Below are 18,633 nucleotides of genomic sequence, written 5' to 3' on the forward strand. Positions count from 1 at the left end.
AATAATCAGGTGAAAAAAAAAAAAAATCGGGTGAAAAATCGGTCGGTCGGATCGGTCGCATCGTATGCGACCAAATCGCATGCGATGCGATCGATCCGATTTTTTATCTTACGACCACAACGATCTAAATCGTTGTGGCCGTGCTAGGAAACAAGTACCGAATATAGGTATTGCCTACAAGTTCTAGACAATCCACTGTAAAAAAAAAATATTAGATACACTGAAAATATTTGACTTTCACACCTACAGAAAATGTAAATCTTTGTTATGGTTTCAGAAGGAGCTAAAACGCTATAATTATATACAAATCAGTATATGAGCAATGAGTGCGGGCCTGCTATATTTTGAGCTAATATAAATGTTTTTATTTTGTGTTATTAATTTAATTAAATTTCAAAATAAAATCTTTATACAGGTGATGAGCATTCAAATTTGTTAAAATCTGCCCAATCTCCAAACATAGATACCCCGCTCACCCCCTGTTATCTTAGTAGTTGCGTATTGAATGGATTAAATGCATATTCGTAAAGAAATAAAGAACTACATTCATCTTTGATGGTTGAAAACACATAAACACTTTCTTGGTTTTGTTTTGTTTTTATTATTATTATTTTTAGATGTTGCTGTGTAAGTTTATATAATTAATCTCTTTATCATTAAGTCCCTGTGTATTCTCTTCTTATCTTTAACTTGCTGTATTTTATTTTAAATAAAATAAATTAATACATGTATCTGCTTCATTCGCTTGTTTTTTTGTTTGTTTTTTAAACATACTTTGTAGGCTTCTGTTATATTTGCAGTGGTTTATTATTATTATTATTATAATATTAATAATAATAATGATAAAGAACTAGCTGATGTTTCAATCTATAGACTAAAGGCCCTCATACTAGTCCAATTTGACCTGATTCCGACGGATCGGGTTGATAAATCGGACCAAATCCCATGTATTTGACATCCCATTCGACCCGATGCATGTAGGTGTGGGTCAGCGGTGAAGCACCGCTGGAACACATCTATCTGCAGGTCTGGGTGGTTTGATATTTTTCGTTTCCCACTTCTCCTGCCATAACGTGGAGAAGTGGGCAGCCTTTTCCCCCTTATGTATCAACAGCTAGTTAGTGATTAACGCTAATCGTTAACTCACCTGTCCTTTCTTCTGCATTTCTCTTTTTACGTTCTTTTCCTTCTGCAATGCGCATGTCTTTTTTTAAATAACCCATGATTCCTTTGACCCTTTAATTCACATGTAGTTTTCTCTGTTTTTAATTGGTTGCTAAAATGTAACTAAGCTATAGCTTACGGAGCTATCCGGCCACCGCCGCATCTCCTCCCATGCCGACACCAGTAGACAGCATGTTGCTGCTGCCGGCTGCCCTGCACCTCTCCCCCCATTCCATTTATTTAGTTTTGCCGGTTGTTTTTTTTTTTTTTTTAAGAGAGCTCAGCCAATCATCGGCCGCCCGGTATTTTGAATGTGATTTCTCACAGGTGACAGCTCTCCCGCCGCGTCTCCCCGGCTCTCCGCTACCGAGTAGAGACAGCAGCATCTGCCCGCCCGGTCTTTTAAATATTATTTCTGGCAACCCTCCCGCCGCATCCCCGCTCTCCTGCGGCACATATATTAAAACAGCGGGGTCCCTACAGTGCGCGATCGGAGAGCTGGGGGGGGGGGGGGCTGGAGCGGGACAACAGACGCCGGTGCCAGCATGCTGACAGGAGACAATTGTCGGCATGCTGGCTGATCAAAGGGGGGGAGAGGAGCAAAAAAAAAAAAAAAACAACCGGCAAAACTAAATAAATGGAATGGGGGGAGAGGTGCAGGGCAGCCGGCAGCAGCAACATGCTGTCTACTGGTGTCGGCATGGGAGGAGATGCGGCGGTGGCCGGATAGCTCCGTAAGCTATAGCGAGGGGGGGGGTTAAAAACCACCTAACGCCAGCCTGAGGCTGGCGAAAAGAAACAGCGGGCTTAACGTCGGGGAAGGCAATAATACATTGCCTGCGACGTAAAAGCTCATAACTTTAAGCAGGAGGACAGCGCCTGAACGTTAAGTTCAGGGCTGCCTCAGGGGGTCGTTAAAAGCCCCTTTCATACATGTGCACAACACGTAAAAAACCCCATTTACTAGCGTTAAGTGCTACTTAAGCACTTAACGCTGGTTCATACATCTGCCCCAGTATGAGCAAGGACAGCACAGTTATCACACAAGAGACACGGGGTTACATATGGCTGAGTGAACAGTTGTTAGGCAGCCATTTGCGGTGCCATCTTCCTATAGGGAGGGCCAGCGTGGGTAGCGGTGGGGGGGGGGGCAGGTTGGGGAGAGTCAATGAGGATGGGGGAGAGTCAATGAAGCCAGGGGGGGTGCTGCTGCCGCTGAGCTGGTGCGGCCCTTTGGGAGGGGGGGGGGGGCTGCAGGCCAGAAATCCTGTGCGCGGCTGTGGGGGGGGGGGGGGGTTATCCTGCCAGTCTCTGGGTCATGCCGGGGCCCCATGGCCAATGAGCCTCCTGACCTGGCCGGGTGATAGCTGGTGTGATCCACAGGTTGTTCCATTTCTGCTGCCACATTGCCTCCAGGACAGGCAATGACATCACTGGGCTCCCCAGGCTGAGTTGCTGCCCCCTCCACATCAGCGCCACTATTGTACTAGTGTATGGGCTCCTTAAGTATACAAGGGGAGCAGACACTGTGATTGTTACATCCTCCATTCACTTTTGGGATTGATTGGGTATGTGAACATGCTGCTCTATATAATTTAATTTTATGCAAATTATAGGTGTTACTTCAGTGCTGATTGGTTGCCATGGGCCACTTCTCCTCTGGCTCACTTCTACTCCCTTATGACTGCTTCATACATCTACCCCTCAATGACTGAAACTTTACAGAGACACCTTCCTCCTATTTAACTATTATACCGCTTTCACATCACATTGCCTCTTGATGCCATCTAGATCCCTGGTCCCCATTATACACATGGCGACCAGAGTTTAACCCTTCTTATATCCCGGGTTGAATTGCCAGGTTGGTCGACCCAGGTTATAGGGTTTGGTGCTTTCACACCGCACCAGGGCCGGACAGGGACCTAAAATCGGCCCTGGCATTTTGAGCACACAGGCCCACCTGTCAAAAAGGGGTGTGGCCTAATGGGAAAAGGCATGTCATCACAAAGGGGCGTGGTATTACACATTATACATATTAGATACCACTTACACAAATAATACACATTGTAGCCTTTCCAAATTGTTTATACCTCCATATTTACTAACCCTTACCCTCCTAAAAGCGCCTCCCTTATTATTATACCTCACAATTACCCCTTTCACAACACCTCATCATCATTGACCCCCCACATCACCCATCACCCTTACCCTCCTCACAACACTTACTCGCCATTACCCTCCTCACAGCACCCCCTTACACTAACCCTCCTTACAGCACTCCCTCACATTTCCCTCCTCACAATACCCCCTCACAACACTTATCCGTCATATCCCCTTCACAGCACCCCTTCAATCCTTACAGTACCCCCTAATCCTCCTCACTGGACCCCCTAATCCTCCTTACAGGACCCTCCTTAGAATAACCAGCTCCTCCTCCCCTCAGCAGTGTGTCAGCAGTTTCATAAAAACTGACCTGTTCCTGGCTTGCAGGGTTGAAGTGCTGGCTGGCTGATATTCTGGGGCTGGCCTGGCTGTTGCGTTGCCTGTGGTCCCTCTGTGCAGCACAGGCAAGCAGTTCTGTGAGAGCAGTGCGGGCGGTTTGGGTGCATCGCGTGACTTACGCTGCACCCGCAATTCCCTACTGGGGGACGTGGGGGTGCCTTCCCTGTGACCCAGGCTGACACTGCCCGGGTCACCGTGCGCAGGGGCTGCGGCCGGATGTCCTGTGCACCAGGGGCTGCTTTAAGATGCAGCGCACAAGAGGTGACCGCTAGGTTTCGGGACTGGAGCTGTCACTCCCAGCCGCCGCACGCGTTCCGGACGCCGCTCTCCTCTGACTCGATGTCTCCTTGCGCCGAGGCCTGGCAGTCCAACCCCGCCACCGTGTCCTCCTGCTGCTGCAGCGCTCCTCTCTCACCACGCTGCACAGACTGCCCATTTTTCCTCCTATTCCTCCCTCCGGTGAGTCACTTCCCTTCCTCCTCTGCCAATCTGGACTCCTTGTCCCGCCCTCTGCTGTGGACCTGTCAATCAAAGGTCCACAGTGAGTGGTATTACAACTGCACCATTCCCTCCTGCGCGCACGCCTGCACAAAACCGGCCCACAAGGCCATCGGCCCTTCTGGCATTTGCCAGAAGTGCCAGATGGCCAGTCCGGCCCTGCACCGCACCTCGAACCGGGTCAACCTAGCAATAACCGGGGTTTAGAGTGCGGTGTGCAGTAATATTTAGCTAAATACATTTACTGTATATACTGCACTGATGTACAATTACAAAAATTGGCAACTCAAAAAAAAAATGGTACTTGTGAAGTTTCACGGCACCTGATATATCTGATGTGATATCGGCCGACATATTGATGCGATCCGAAGCGATCTTTGACCTGTTCATAACTCCACTATCCACTACGCATGGAGTTGATTTTATATAGTGTGGCAAGCGCAGTAATCCGCGTCCACTCACCACGCTTCGGACTCGGTGCGCTCGCCACACTATATAAAATCAACTCCATGCATAGTGGGGTTATGAACAGGTTAAAAATCGCTTCGGATCGCATCGATATATCGGCCGATATCGAATCCGATATATCGGGCGCCGTGAAACTACACAAGTACCAAAAAAAAGGTACTCTTTACCTAGAAGGGCGCCCATCGCGGCCATCGCATGTACTAAAAAAACGCGATTTCCCATAAGGGACAATGTTAAATGTCCCAATTGACCCGATTTTCCTGTTCAATGTCCCAATTGACCCGATTTTCCATAGGGAACAATGTTAAATGGCCCACAGAGGCCAAATAGGCACCCTGAAGTGTGAAATGGCCCCCCCAATTGTTAACGCCACCCCAGGATCAACGTCAACGGCGGCGGTACGCGTCCTACGACTTTTTCATACCCCCACTATCCACGTCGGCGTGGAGTTGAGAATAGAAAGTGTGGCGAGCGCAGCGAGCCACCGAGCCCGAAGCGTGGCGAGGGGACGCGGACACCTTCACAGGTATACGCGTCCCCTCGCGGGCTTCACAGCTGTCCGCGTCCGCTCGCCACGCTTCGGGCTCGGTGGCTCGCTGCGCTCGCCACACTTTCTATTCTCAACTCCACGCCGACGTGGATAGTGGGGGTATGAAAAGGTCGTAGGACGCGTACCGCCGCCCCTCGCGGGCTCGCTGCGCTCGCCACGCTTCGGGTTGATGTTGATCGTGGGGTGGCGTTAACAATTGGGGGGGCCATTTCATACTTCAGGGTGCCTATTTGGCCTCTGTGGGCCATTTAACATTGTTCCCTATGGAAATTCGGGTCAATTGGGACATTGAACAGGAAAATCGGGTCAATTGGGACATTTAACATTGTTCCCTATGGGAAATCGCGGTCATCGCGTCGGTCGCATGCGATTTTTTTGATTTTTTTCCCTAACAATGCCCACGATCAAAATCGTGGGCGCCCTTCTAGGTAAAGAGTACCAAAAAAAATTTCAAAAATGTATGATGAATATTTGTTCCACAAGAAAGTTACAAAATATATAAAATACAAACAAATGCAAAAAAATATATTCCTAAAGGAATTTTCTCTTAAAGGTTAAGATTTCCCCAATCTTTGAATGAAAATATATTCCCTATAGAAAATATATTGATAAGGCTAAGTGTAAACAGCGAAAATGGGTCCAGGGAAAAACTTAACAGTTGACATTAACCCCTTCCCGACATTTGACGTACATGTACGTCATGGTCGGGAAGTACTTCCCGACATTTGACGTACATGTACGTTATGGCTTTAAACTGTCACTGCGTCTATAGACGCGGTGACAGTTAGGAGATGTCTGCTGTCCCTGACAGCAGACATCCCCCCTCGCCGCCCAGGGGGGGCAGGGGTGCCCCCCCCGGTCGGCGATCGCTGTGATTGGCTGTTCAAATCTGAACAGCCATTCACAGCGTTTCCTGTGTTACCGGCGGCTAAGCCGCTCGGTAACACAGGGATCGGTGGTGATCGGTGCTGTTAAGTACAGCACCGATCACCACCGATGAGCAGCACCCCCCTCCCACCCACCCGGCACTCACCCGGCCCGGCAGCAGGCTCACCCGGCGGCGGCAGCGGCAGGAGCGCACGCAGCGCGCACCCCCCTCCCTCCCCCCCCTGCCAGCCGCAGCAGCAGCATGAGCTGCATAAAAAGTAAAAAAAAACATGATAATGAACTGAAATATATATATATATATATATGTGTGTGTGTATATATATATATGTGTGTATATATATATATACACACATATATATATATATATATGTATATATATATATATATATATATATATATATGTATATATATATATATAAGAAAATAGAGAGTACCTAACTGTCCGCGCCCTAGTGGTGAATAGCAGCAACTCTGAAAGTCCCCTGTTAGCCGGGACTCGAGACAGATAGAGATACAAAAAAAGGAACAGAGTGCGCTTAGAGGTGAAGGTACACAACTTATTTTCCTCAGTTATAAAATGTATTATATAAAAAGCTAACTCTTCAGCTTATATAGCATACACAATACATATAGTCATTTTAACAATTGACATAATGTACAATTTTCCAATACAACAGCAAGTTGTATATATACACACATATATATATATATATATATATATATATATATATATATATATATATATATACACACACACATACATACACATATATATATATATATATATATATATATATATATAAAAAGATATTCCCGACATATGACGTATATATACGTCATGGTCGGGAGGTACTTCCCGACCGAAGACGTATATATACGTCATGGTTTTAACTGTCACCGCGTCTATAGACGCGGTGACAGTTTGGAGATGTCTGCTGTCCCTGACAGCAGACATCCCCCCTCGCGGCGATCGCTGCGATTGGCTGTTCAAATGTGAACAGCCAATTGCAGCGTTTTCTGTGTTACCGGCGGCTAAGCCGCTCGGTAACACAGTGATCGGTGGTGATCGGTGCTGTTAAGTACAGCACCGATCACCACCGATCGCCAGCCCCCCCCCCTCCCACCCGGCAGCTCCCTTCCCTCCCACCCACCCGGCTGCCGCAGCGCCAGCACACCTCCCACCCCCCCGCCAGCCGCAGCGCCAGCCCCCCTCCCAAAGCTGGTGACCAAAATGGGGTCACTTGTGGGGGGGTTCCACTGTATTGGTGCTTCGGGGGTCTTGCTAATGCGACATAGCACCCACCATTCATTCCACCACCAAATATCACTCCTTCCCTTCTGAGTCCTGCCATGCACCCAACTGGTATTTTTTGGTCACATGTGAGGCATTGCCGTACTCGGGAGAAATTGGGGCACAGATTTTGGGGTGCTTTGTCTCCTTCAGTCCTTGTGAAAATGAAAAATTTTGAGCCAGCTCTGCATTTTTGTGTAAAAAAATGTAATTTTTTACAGAAAAATGCAGTTCTGGCTCAAAATTTTTCATTTTCACAAGGAATGAAGGAGACAAAGCACCCCAAAATCTGTGCCCCAATTTCTCCCGAGTACGGCAATGCCTCACATGTGACCAAAAAATACCAGTTGGGTGCATGAGCTAATGCGACATAGCACCCACCAAAATTCCACCAGAATCTGAGCTGCAAAATCCAAAAATCACTCCTTCCCTTCTGAGTCCTGCCATGCACCCAAATGGTATTTTTTGGTCACATGTGAGGCATTGCCGTACTCGGGAGAAATTGGGGCACAGATTTTGGGGTGCTTTGTCTCCTTCATTCCTTGTGAAAATGAAAAATTGAGCCAGATCTGCATTTTTGTGTAAAAAAATGTAATTTTTTACAGAAAAATGCAGTTCTGGCTCAAAATTTTTCATGCAAAATGGGGTCACTTGTGGGGGGGTTCCTAACTTTTAGCATTTTATGGTGCCTAGAAACATACATGGTGCCTAAAAAATAATCTCATAAAAAGGAGGCTCCAAAATCAAGTAGGTGCTCCTTCTATTATGAAGCCTGTGGTTTGGTCAACGTGCACACTAGGGCCACATATAGGATATTTATGAAAACAAAAGAATTGGGGGAATCAATTTTTAGTCACATTTCTCTAGTAAAATGTACTGTGTTCCTTAGAAAAATGTATTAAAATTGCAAATCTGCAAAAAAAAATGAAATTTTGAAATTTCACCTACACTTTGTTTTAATTCCTGTGAAACACCTAAAGGGTTAACAAACTTCCAAAATGCTGTTTTGAATACTGTGAGGGGTGCAGTTTTTGAAATGGCATCATTTATGGGGGTGTCTCACATACAAGTCCCTCAAAGTCACATCAGAACTGAACTGGTCCCTAAAAAAATCAGTGTTTGAAATTTTCTTGAAAATTTGAGAATTTGCTATTCATATTGTAAGCCTCCTAGTGTCCAAAAAAATGAAAATGAGGTTGAAATGATGATGGCAACATAAAGTATACATATGGTCTATGTTAGTTATTAACTATTTTGAGTGGTAAGATTATTTGTCTCACAAGCAGAAAATTTTACATTTTGCAAATCGCAAAATTTTCCATTTTTTTCCGACATTTTGGTATTTTTCACAAAAAAACACAGACTGTATCGACGAAAATTTACCACTAACTTGAAGTACAATGTGTCACGAAAAAACAATCTCAAAATCACTGGGATAAGTAAAAGCAAAAAAAAGTTATCCCCACTTAAGTGATACATGTCAGATTTGAAAAAAAGGGCTCTGTCAGGAACGCAAAAACTGGCTCTGTCAGGAAGGGGTTAAGGAAACATTATTATACCTGAAGAATTTAAATGAATGCTGTCTTCTCGGTAAAAAGGAAAAACAAGAAGAAAGCGAATCGATGTTTGCAAGATACAGAACAAATAGTATATTTAAGCTCCATACACATTAGCCATATCGTTACAATATCGGGAAAGCTCCTGGGCAAACAACATAGTGCATACATACTGACGGACATGCATACATACTGACGTCATTGACCTTGACCTGCACGTACAGACAACAGTAGACATTAACAACCTGCTGGAGCGCACATTGCTAACAATATTGAGAGTATATACTGGATTATATGAACAATATATAGTTAACCATATAATTATCATTCATACTGTATCATTAATGATATCGCCAGGGACATCACAAGACCCCCTGCCGAACTTGCTGTCGTTGACAATATAGTCAATATTGACCGCAGGAGTGCGCATCATTAACAATATTGAGCGTACACACTGGACGATAAATCGTTAACGATATATCGTCTAGCGATTATGGGGCTTAACAGCGAAATGGAGCAGAAGAAGAAGCTTCTGTCTCACATGAATTGGGTTCTTAATTCTACTTGGACAATTTGTCTCAGGGATGAAATCATTATAAGGTTAATAAAAAGTAATCAAAAATATTATTATAAGGCAGTTCATGCGTAAAATAATTGGTACACACCTAATAATGCAAAACAAAGAAGAATTTAATGTGCATTTCCATGTTAGGTCTCTTTAAACATCATTAATTTTATTTTGCAACAAGTGAAGAAGAAAATAATTGGTAGATTGTAAACTAAATGTTTTAATTACTCAAATCAGATTCACGTTAAGAAGAGCAATATTTTGTAATGAGGTCAAGAGCACTTAACACGCATCAAAGGTATCATGAACTACATTTTACAAGACATGATAATCTGATGTGTTAAGTAATTACTCATTAATTTATTTAATGTCATCTGACCTTTTACTGAATGCACAATTATCTAAGCAAGTTGTATAAACTCGTATGTTCATGGTGATAAATGGTTAATCACATTTATTTTGTCTATCAACTTCTGGTCAAAATCAGCTAATGAAACATTTGCACGGCCGTCTAATTGCCAGCGCTGGAAAGGTAAATACACTAATGAGTAGCTACCGATGTATGTGACGTAAAGGGTAAGCAGTGTCATACTGATAGATTAATGCAAAATCAGTTACCGCTGATGCAAATGCCCACTCTATAGTACTAAGCGCTGCTAATCAGAGTACTTATAATAAACTCTGCAATGTAAAGCTGGGTGCACACTTGTCGATATGCTATCTAGTCAGACTTGCAGACTTAAGTGTGTATACGTGATAAGCGTGCTCCCGCAGTAGATTGCAATGAACAGGGCCGGTGCTAGGGTGTCCAGCGCCCTCCTGCAAACCATACATTTTGCGCCCTTTCACAGTGCCATTGCAACAAGCTGCAGCCCGATTGTGGGAGTGTATGCAACATGTGATCCTATGGAGGATCTCTGGTGCATGTACATGTATGCATACACCATCTCCGTGCTGTGTCTCAAAATGTTGCAGGCACTAAAGGTGCCCATATAAGCTGCGAGAATCTAATGCGTTATGGGCTAGATCGCATTGCACGGCATGCATGCAATCTGTGTGTGATGCAATCCAAAATCATTGCAGCGTGAATGGCCACCTTTAGGCACATAACCCTGCCCATTATTTAATAAGTGTCTAAATTATTATAAAAACATCTACAATTATTAAAAATTTGTTATAAACATGTATAATAAAAGACTGTTCTTTTGCTGTTTAACTCTTGTGCAGTCCCTCCTCTTCTATCTGCCTAGGCAGGAAGCTGAGGACACCATTACACCCCTCGTGACTGAGGGGGAAAGGAGGGGAGAGAAGGAAGAGATGGAAGAAGAGTTGAGGAGATAGAGGGGGTGGAGTTTTGAGGACTGGCAGTGGCACTAGCACAGCACACTGAGAAGCGGGAAGGAAGGGGAGGCGGCACTGCTGCCTGTTCATCATTTGATGACAGCTGACAGGCGCAGGGAGCAATGGGTAGGGGCGGATCCGGACATGACATGTCAACCAGGCATTCACAGACAGAGCTACATGCCTCAGCGCAAGTGTCTGTGAGGAAGAGGGGGCAGGTCGCAGGAGGAGGACAGTGTGTGCGCGGTGCAGGCAGCTGCTCAGCCTCTCCATACTGCCACCTGCTTGTCAGACAGGTGCTGCGGGCGGCATGCAGGAGGCAGTGACAGTGAGGCAGGTTTAGCAGAGCAGGGAGGGAGAAAGCTCCTTTTCAGCATGGCGCCTCCCTGCTTTGCAGGAGCTGCTGAGTGGGTAGCGCCGGCCCTGGCAATGAACTAGGTTTGATGTTGCACAAATCAAAGCCAGGGCCTGATTAAGAGTTGATTGCTGTTGTGCGAATTTGCAGTTTGGCCGATAATTGAATTGCTGCGCATGCGTAACAAACACATTGCGCATGCACGGGGGAAAATACTGTAGCAACGGAAAAAAAGTGTATGGATCATTATAGCAATTGACTGGAAGCTGATGTTTAGGGGTGAAAACTGGCCATTATCTGAGAGTATCAGTAAAAAATGCAGGCATGCCCAGGCGTTTTAAGGGAGGGTATGTGACGTCAGCACCTGCCTCAATCAACCTGTCTTAGTTGAAGATGAACGGTAGGGCCAGAATTACTCACATTTGCACAGACTGGAAAAATAATTAGATGGTTCATTAATTGCATGTGGATTTGCAGGTGAATAGCGATTAATTTGCAATTCACTCACAGATTTCTTCTGCCAGATTTTATTTCTGCCTGGGCATCGGCCAGCCGGGGGATCCAGAACTAAATGACAGGAGAGGCACCATGATAGGAAAAGTGGTCACGGTCTTGGAAAAGTGGGTGTGGCCTTTTCTGGCAGGTGAGAGGTTGAGACAGGTCCGGCAGGTAAGAGATTCATTTTAGAGAGATTGCTGGCAGCCCATGAAGGATATATTATTAGCATGAAGTAAGCCAGGGTTGCAGACTTTTAAATGCTCCTCTACAGGAGAAGCCCGGAGAGGAGACTTTCCTTACCCGATCGGGGGGCGGGGCTTGACTGTGACGTCATTAAGCCCCGTCCCCATTACGGGAAATAGGAGAAATGACTGATCTCCATGGAGGGGGCGGGGCTAAAAATGACACGATTGTGCCATTTTAGCTCCGCCCCCTCCTCTGAGACCCGCGGATTGCGGCATTTACATGTCGCGATTCGGGGGGCTCAGGGGGGTCCCCCAGATTCCGGGAGGGTTGCCCACCCTTCCTGGGGGCTGGGAGACACCCGGGAATTCCGGGAGGGTCGGCATTCAGACACCACTGTGTGGTGTAATGTGAATAACGGACACTACTGCACAGTATAATGGGTCTAATTCAGAGCTTATCACAGGACAAAGTTGTTCTCAAAATGGGCAAAACTATATGCACTGCAGGTGGGGCTGATGTAATATGTGCAGAGACAGTTACATTTAGTTGTGCATTTTGTTTTTGTGCAGGGTAAATATTGGCTGTTTTATTGGTACTTGTTTCCTAGCACGGCCACAATCGCGGGCATCGTGTGTCATTTTTAGTGGTATACGACGCGACCGACGCGATGCCCCCGATTTTCCCATTGAAATGCATTGAAAATAGTCAAAATCGCGTCGGTCGCGTTGTATGCGGCTAAAAAAGCCTTAAATGGTCCAGACGCGATGCCCACGATTTCGCCATAGGAAACAATGTTAAATGGCTCAATGTACCCGCGATGCCCCCGATTTCTCATAGGGAACAATGTTAAATACCTCAATTTCACCAAATCATCATAGGGAACAATGGTAAATGGACCAGAAAGCCCCAAAAACACCCCAGAACAGTGAAATGTCCCCCCAAAAGTACTTTACGCCACCCCACGATCAACGCGAACCCGAAGCGTGGCGAGCGCAGCGAGCCCGCGAGGGGCGGCGGTACGCGTCCTCCGACCTTTTCATACCCCCACTATCCACTAGGGCGTGGAGTTGAGAATAGAATAGTGTGGCGAGCGTAGCGAGCCACCGAGCCCGAAGCGTGGCGAGCGTAGCGAGCCCCGCGAGGGGACGCGGATACCTTCACAGGTAAACGCGTCCCTTCGCGGGCTTCACAGGTATCCGCGTGCGCTCGCCACACTATTCTATTCTCAACTCCACGCCCTAGTGGATAGTGGGGGTATGAAAAGGTCGGAGGACGCGTACCGCTGCCCCTCGCCACGCTTCGGGTTCTCGTTGATCGTGGGGTGGCGTTAAATACTTTTGGGGGGACATTTCACTGTTCAGGGGTGTTTTGGGGGGTTTATGGCCCATTTAACATTGTTCCCTATGATGATTTGGGTAAATTGACCCATTTAACATTGTTTCCTATGGGAAATCGGGGGCATCGCGGCTAAATTGAGGCATTTAACATTGTTCCCTATGGGGAAATCGCGGGCATCGCGTCGCGATGGCCGCGATGCCCCCGAATTTTCCTCATGATGCCCACGATCATGATCGTTGTGGCCGTGCTAGGAAACAAGTACCATTTTATTTTTACAAAGCAGTTTAGATTTCAGTTTGAACACACCTCACCCAAATCTTACAGTCCATACACACGGGTGCCAGTCAGGATCCAGACTGTCAAAACTCCGACAGACGGGTGCCCGATGGCCACTCGCTATTCTCCCTCGTAGGGGTCCACGACCCCCATAGAGGGAGAATAGAATAGGTGGCGAGCACAGCGAGCCACCGTGCTCGCAGCGTGGCGAGCGCAGCGAACCCGCAAGGGGCTTTGTTGCACTCACCATGCTGTCTGAGTCCAGGCAGTCGGGATCCCGACCTCAGGCTAATGACTGTCAGTACCCTATACCACAACCATACACACTGGGCGAGTTTGCCCAGCGTGTATGGACAACGATGATTGTGGTCATCGTTGGGTGGAAAGTCACTCAGTGCATACACACTGAGCGGCTTTCCCCCGGCTCGGTGCTGTCAGCGGGGGCAGACAGATTTGCATAGCTCCTATACATAGGAGTGGATCTGACTCTCCTTCATTAATGCAAGTGGCATCTTTTGGGCAGCACTAGTGTTGTTTTTATTACATGTCTTTGTCATTATATGTGCACCATTAAATGTCATTTAAATTTTCAACTCCTCATTGGTTTAGCGCTACTTTCTTTCCTCTTTTCTGTATTTGCATATCAGAGATCTACTCAATCCCTTCAGTAGCTGCTTGGCAAACCATCCCCTGACAGCGCCCTTTTGGCTACCCCGGTACCTTCTGCCCAGATGGGATACATCTAAGGATACTAAAAGAGGTTAAAAGGGGAGCTGGTAAAACCATTAACAGATTTATACCCCTTTTACACCAAAAATCCCGGATCCGACCCGGCATTTGGAACAAGGATCCAAGTCAGGTCGGATCCGGGATTTACCTCATTCACACTGCAGTGCCTACCTGCAGTGTAGACGGAGGCAGCACTTGGAGAAGACATCATCTCCAAGCACCGGGACTGTGATCACCCCCCGCTGAGACCGCTTAGCTGCTGGGTTAGCCAAGGTTAGCTGCTGGACTGCCCCCAGCCATCATCCGGGAGGTGAATGGATGCCACACACAGGCATCCATTCACCTCCTCCGCTGCTGTCTGCAGAGTACAGCAGCGGAGGCTGTGTGTGGGCCCCCCCATCCAACCTGCGGAAGCTGCGATGTAAACGGGAGCAGGGTCGGATGACCCGACATACCCGTTTACACTGCCCTCTACCCAGGTCCTAGCCATGTTCTACCCAGGTCAGGACCTGGGTAGAAGTCCCGTGTAAAGGAACACGCCATGATCCATTTACACCGCCACTGACCCGGGTTTTTGCAGTGGTGTAAAAGGGTTATTATTCAACCAGTCACTAGCTTATCTAGACATTAGTAAGGCTTTTGACACTGTCCCACAACGCAGACTATTAATAATTCGGAAAGCTTGGGATTGGAATCTAAAATGGTTGAATGGATAAGATTTTGGTTGCAGGACAGAAAACAGAGAGTTGTAGTAAATAAGAGTAGTCACAGGAGGGAAAGGTTACCAGTGGAGTACCCCCCTGGGACCTGTACTTGGACCAGTGCTTTTTAATATTTTTATTTGTGATATTGCAAATGGAATTGAGGGTAAAATGTGCCTTTTTGCAGATGACACAAAAGCTATGCAACAGGGTAGACACACCAGGAGGGGTAAAACAAATGATTGATGATCTAGGTAGATTAGAGGAATGGTCAAGAGCATGGCAACTACAGTTTAATGCCAAAAAATGCAAAATCATGCACTTGGGTCTCAAAAATCCAAAGACTAAAATAGTATAAATGGCACTATAATGGAAACTACTGAGGAAGAGAGGGATCTAGGTGTCACTATTTCAGGGGACTTAAATGCAGGTAGGCAATGTAACAAAGCAATGAAGAAGGCAAGTCAGATGCTTGGTTGCATAGGGGGCCTTATTTTGGTTCATTCTTTCTGACAAAATCCTTCTTATAGTGTGTACACACGGTTCGATATGGCTTCCGATGTTGACGATATCGTCAACATCGGAAGCCATATCGCATACATATCGCATACTGATTGTATGCATTGTAAGGGCTTCCTAGCCCGATGCGCGCTCCCGTTTAAGGAGAGATCGGAGGGGAGATAGAGTGGGCAGCACACTCTATCTAGCACAAATCGCAAGCATATCGCATGCATCGTATGTGCCTTGCGATATGCTTAAGATGCGATGTGCTATACGATTTCCAGGGCCCTGTCAGTCATCCTGTTAAGTCAAAATCGCTTAGTCAAAATCTTAAGCAAATCTTAAGGCACATAGGAAATCGCATAGTAAATCAAATAGGAAATCGCATAGCAAATTGTATGGTAAAAAGTCAAAATCTTAAGCATATCTTAAGGCATATCTTAAGGCATATCTTAAGGAGTAGAGAAAAAAAAAAAAAAGGGGGAAAAGTAAAAATCGGACAAAACATCGAATCGTACATCGGATCGCACAGAACATCGAACCGTGTGTACACACTCTTAGATGGACAAAACCATGTTCACTGCAGGGGGGGCAGATGTAACATGTGCAGAGAGAATTAGATTTGGGTGAGTAATTTTGTTTCTGTGCAGGGAATATACTGACTGCTTTATTTTTACACTGCAATATAGATCTCACTTTGAAGTAAAACCCCACCAAAATCTAATTCTCTCTGCACATGTTACATCTGCCCCACCTGCAGAGCACATGGTTTTGCCCATCTAAGAAGGATTTTGTCAGAAAGAATGAACCAAAATAAGGCCCAGGGAGAGGTATCAGCAGTAGAAAGAAATAAGTAAATAATGCCACTGTATAGGTCATTGGTACGACCTCACCTAGAGTACTGTGTTCAGTTCTGGAGGCCATATCTCCAGAAGGATATAAATACATTAGAGACTGTACAAAGAAGGGCAACTAAAATGGTGCATGGCCTACATCACAAAACGTACCAGGAAAGACGAAAAGATCTTAATATGTATACTTTAGAGCAGAGAAGGGAAAGGGGGAACATGATAGAAACTTTCAAATATATCAAGGGCTTTAACAAGGTACAGGTGGGAGACATTCTTCACAGGAAGAGGAGCAGCAGAACAAGAGAAAGATTCAGTGGAAATTTGAGGAAAAATTACTTCACAGAAAGAGTAGTAGATAAGTGGAATAGCCTCCCATCAGAGGTGGTAGAAGCAAATACAGTAAAGCAATTTAAACATGCTTGGGTTAGGCATATTGATATCCTTACAAAGAAATAAGGATCAAATATGGATTGAGGTAACATGTTCAAAAAAAGGGGCAGACTAGATGGGCCAAGTGGTTCTTATCTGCCGTCAAATTCTAGGTTTCTATGGATTCTTTTGTTACAGTTTAGCTATCACTTTGCTCAGTGATTTGAAAAAGTGACATCTAGTGGATGATCGCTGTTATTGCACTCATCCGGTAATGCCAAGCTGTGTGACTTATTGTGCTGCCGTGCAGCTAGGCGCGCTATGGTGAGTTGGCGGAACAAATGCCATTGGCAGGCTAGATGAGTGTGGCTCCATCTCTACTTGTTCAAAATGTAAGATGGATTCACACGATGACTTTTTTGACAATCTTCAAAAATGAACAGATTTAAATAGTATTATTTTAACTACATTCACCCTCCCCACCACCACACCCACATTTCTTTATTTCACTCAAATCTTTCATCTATTAAAGCAGATGGGAGACAGCTGTATCTGATCCTTTCAGGAATGATTGAAAACAATCAATACATAGGGAATGATCTAATATGTATTCATACCTCCCAACTTTGGCACTTCAGCAGGCGGGACGCTGCTGCTGCGCGCCGGAGACGAGCCGACATTTTCGGGGGGGGGGGGGGGGGGTGGCCTAATTTGGGGGCGTGTCCTATACTCGCGGCTCTTCCACGAGGCCACGCCCCCATTTTGCCGCTATGGGGGCATGACCCAGATGCTCTGTGAGCCTCTAGCCATGCCCCCAGCCCCCTGGCTGCGGGAATAGACGCTGTGCGCATGCGCACAGCGTTTATTCCCCGCTGCTTAGCAGCTGACAGGGGGGACTCCCAACAGCCCCCCCACACCGCGGGACACTGCCGCCCGCGGCAATCGGGACTGTCCCGATAAAATCGGGACTGTTGGGAGGTATGATGTATAGCATCCTCCTTACACTATCAAGGCCAACAGTTCCCCACTTCGCTTCCTTGTTCAGACATGCGTTCTGTATAGGAACAGAGGGGCTAATGCAGACCTAACTGCGATTGTCGATAGAGCGCATATGCATTCAGCCAGCACAGGCATGCCCAGGCATTTTAGGGGAAGTTACATGACGTCCTCTCCGGCCCCCAACAGCCTGTTTCTATCAGAGCCACGGAGTAGGTCCTGGACTACACACAGACTGCACACTGTGAAAATCATATGATTAGCAGCCTGTAACTGGATTTGCAGCTACAGTATTTCCCAATCTAGCTCATTAGTGCAAGCAGTTTGCAGGCTTATGTGGGGAAGGGGGGGAGGATTTCACGCTGGCGGGGCAATGTATACCTGATCACAGGGTGCCAAAACTTAGCAACCCAGGAAACAGGTCTGAACTAGGAATGGACTTGCCTCTATCTGTATGCTTCAGAGTTGCCCTAACCCAGTGGTTTCCAAACTTTTTGAATCACGGCACCCTAAGTATCAATATTTTTCACGGCACCCCTATTCCAAAAGTAACTCATTTCAGGAAAAATATTTAAAAAGTTGTGATTTAAATGTTTTCCTTAGGTCCACTTATGTGGTGAGAAACATGATTCACTTCAGTTTGCCCACATATTCCTAATTGGAAGCCACAAGGACTGATATAGCCTATTTCATTGGCAATAAATAACTTGAATTGCTTCTGGACCACCAACCTGAGGCACCCCCGCAAGTGCTCCAAGGCATCCCAGGGAGCCTAGGCGCACAGTTTCAGAACCACTGCACCACTTTGTGGTGTGTTTATGCTATGATTTGCCATTGTGTAATGCATTTATGCTCCTCCATGTTTGCCCTAGATTTGGCAGTGTACACAGGATATGGTCATTTGGTCTACAATAAAAAAGTCGACATGCAGAAAGATCAACAGGGTCATTAGGTCGACATGGGGTTTTTCTTTTTTCACTGTTTTTTGAGCCATGCGCTGACAGGTG

The sequence above is a fragment of the Crinia signifera genome, chromosome 5, assembly GCF_055691185.1.
Source record: "Crinia signifera chromosome 5, ASM5569118v1, whole genome shotgun sequence".
In the NCBI taxonomy this organism is placed as follows: Eukaryota; Metazoa; Chordata; class Amphibia; order Anura; family Myobatrachidae; genus Crinia; species Crinia signifera.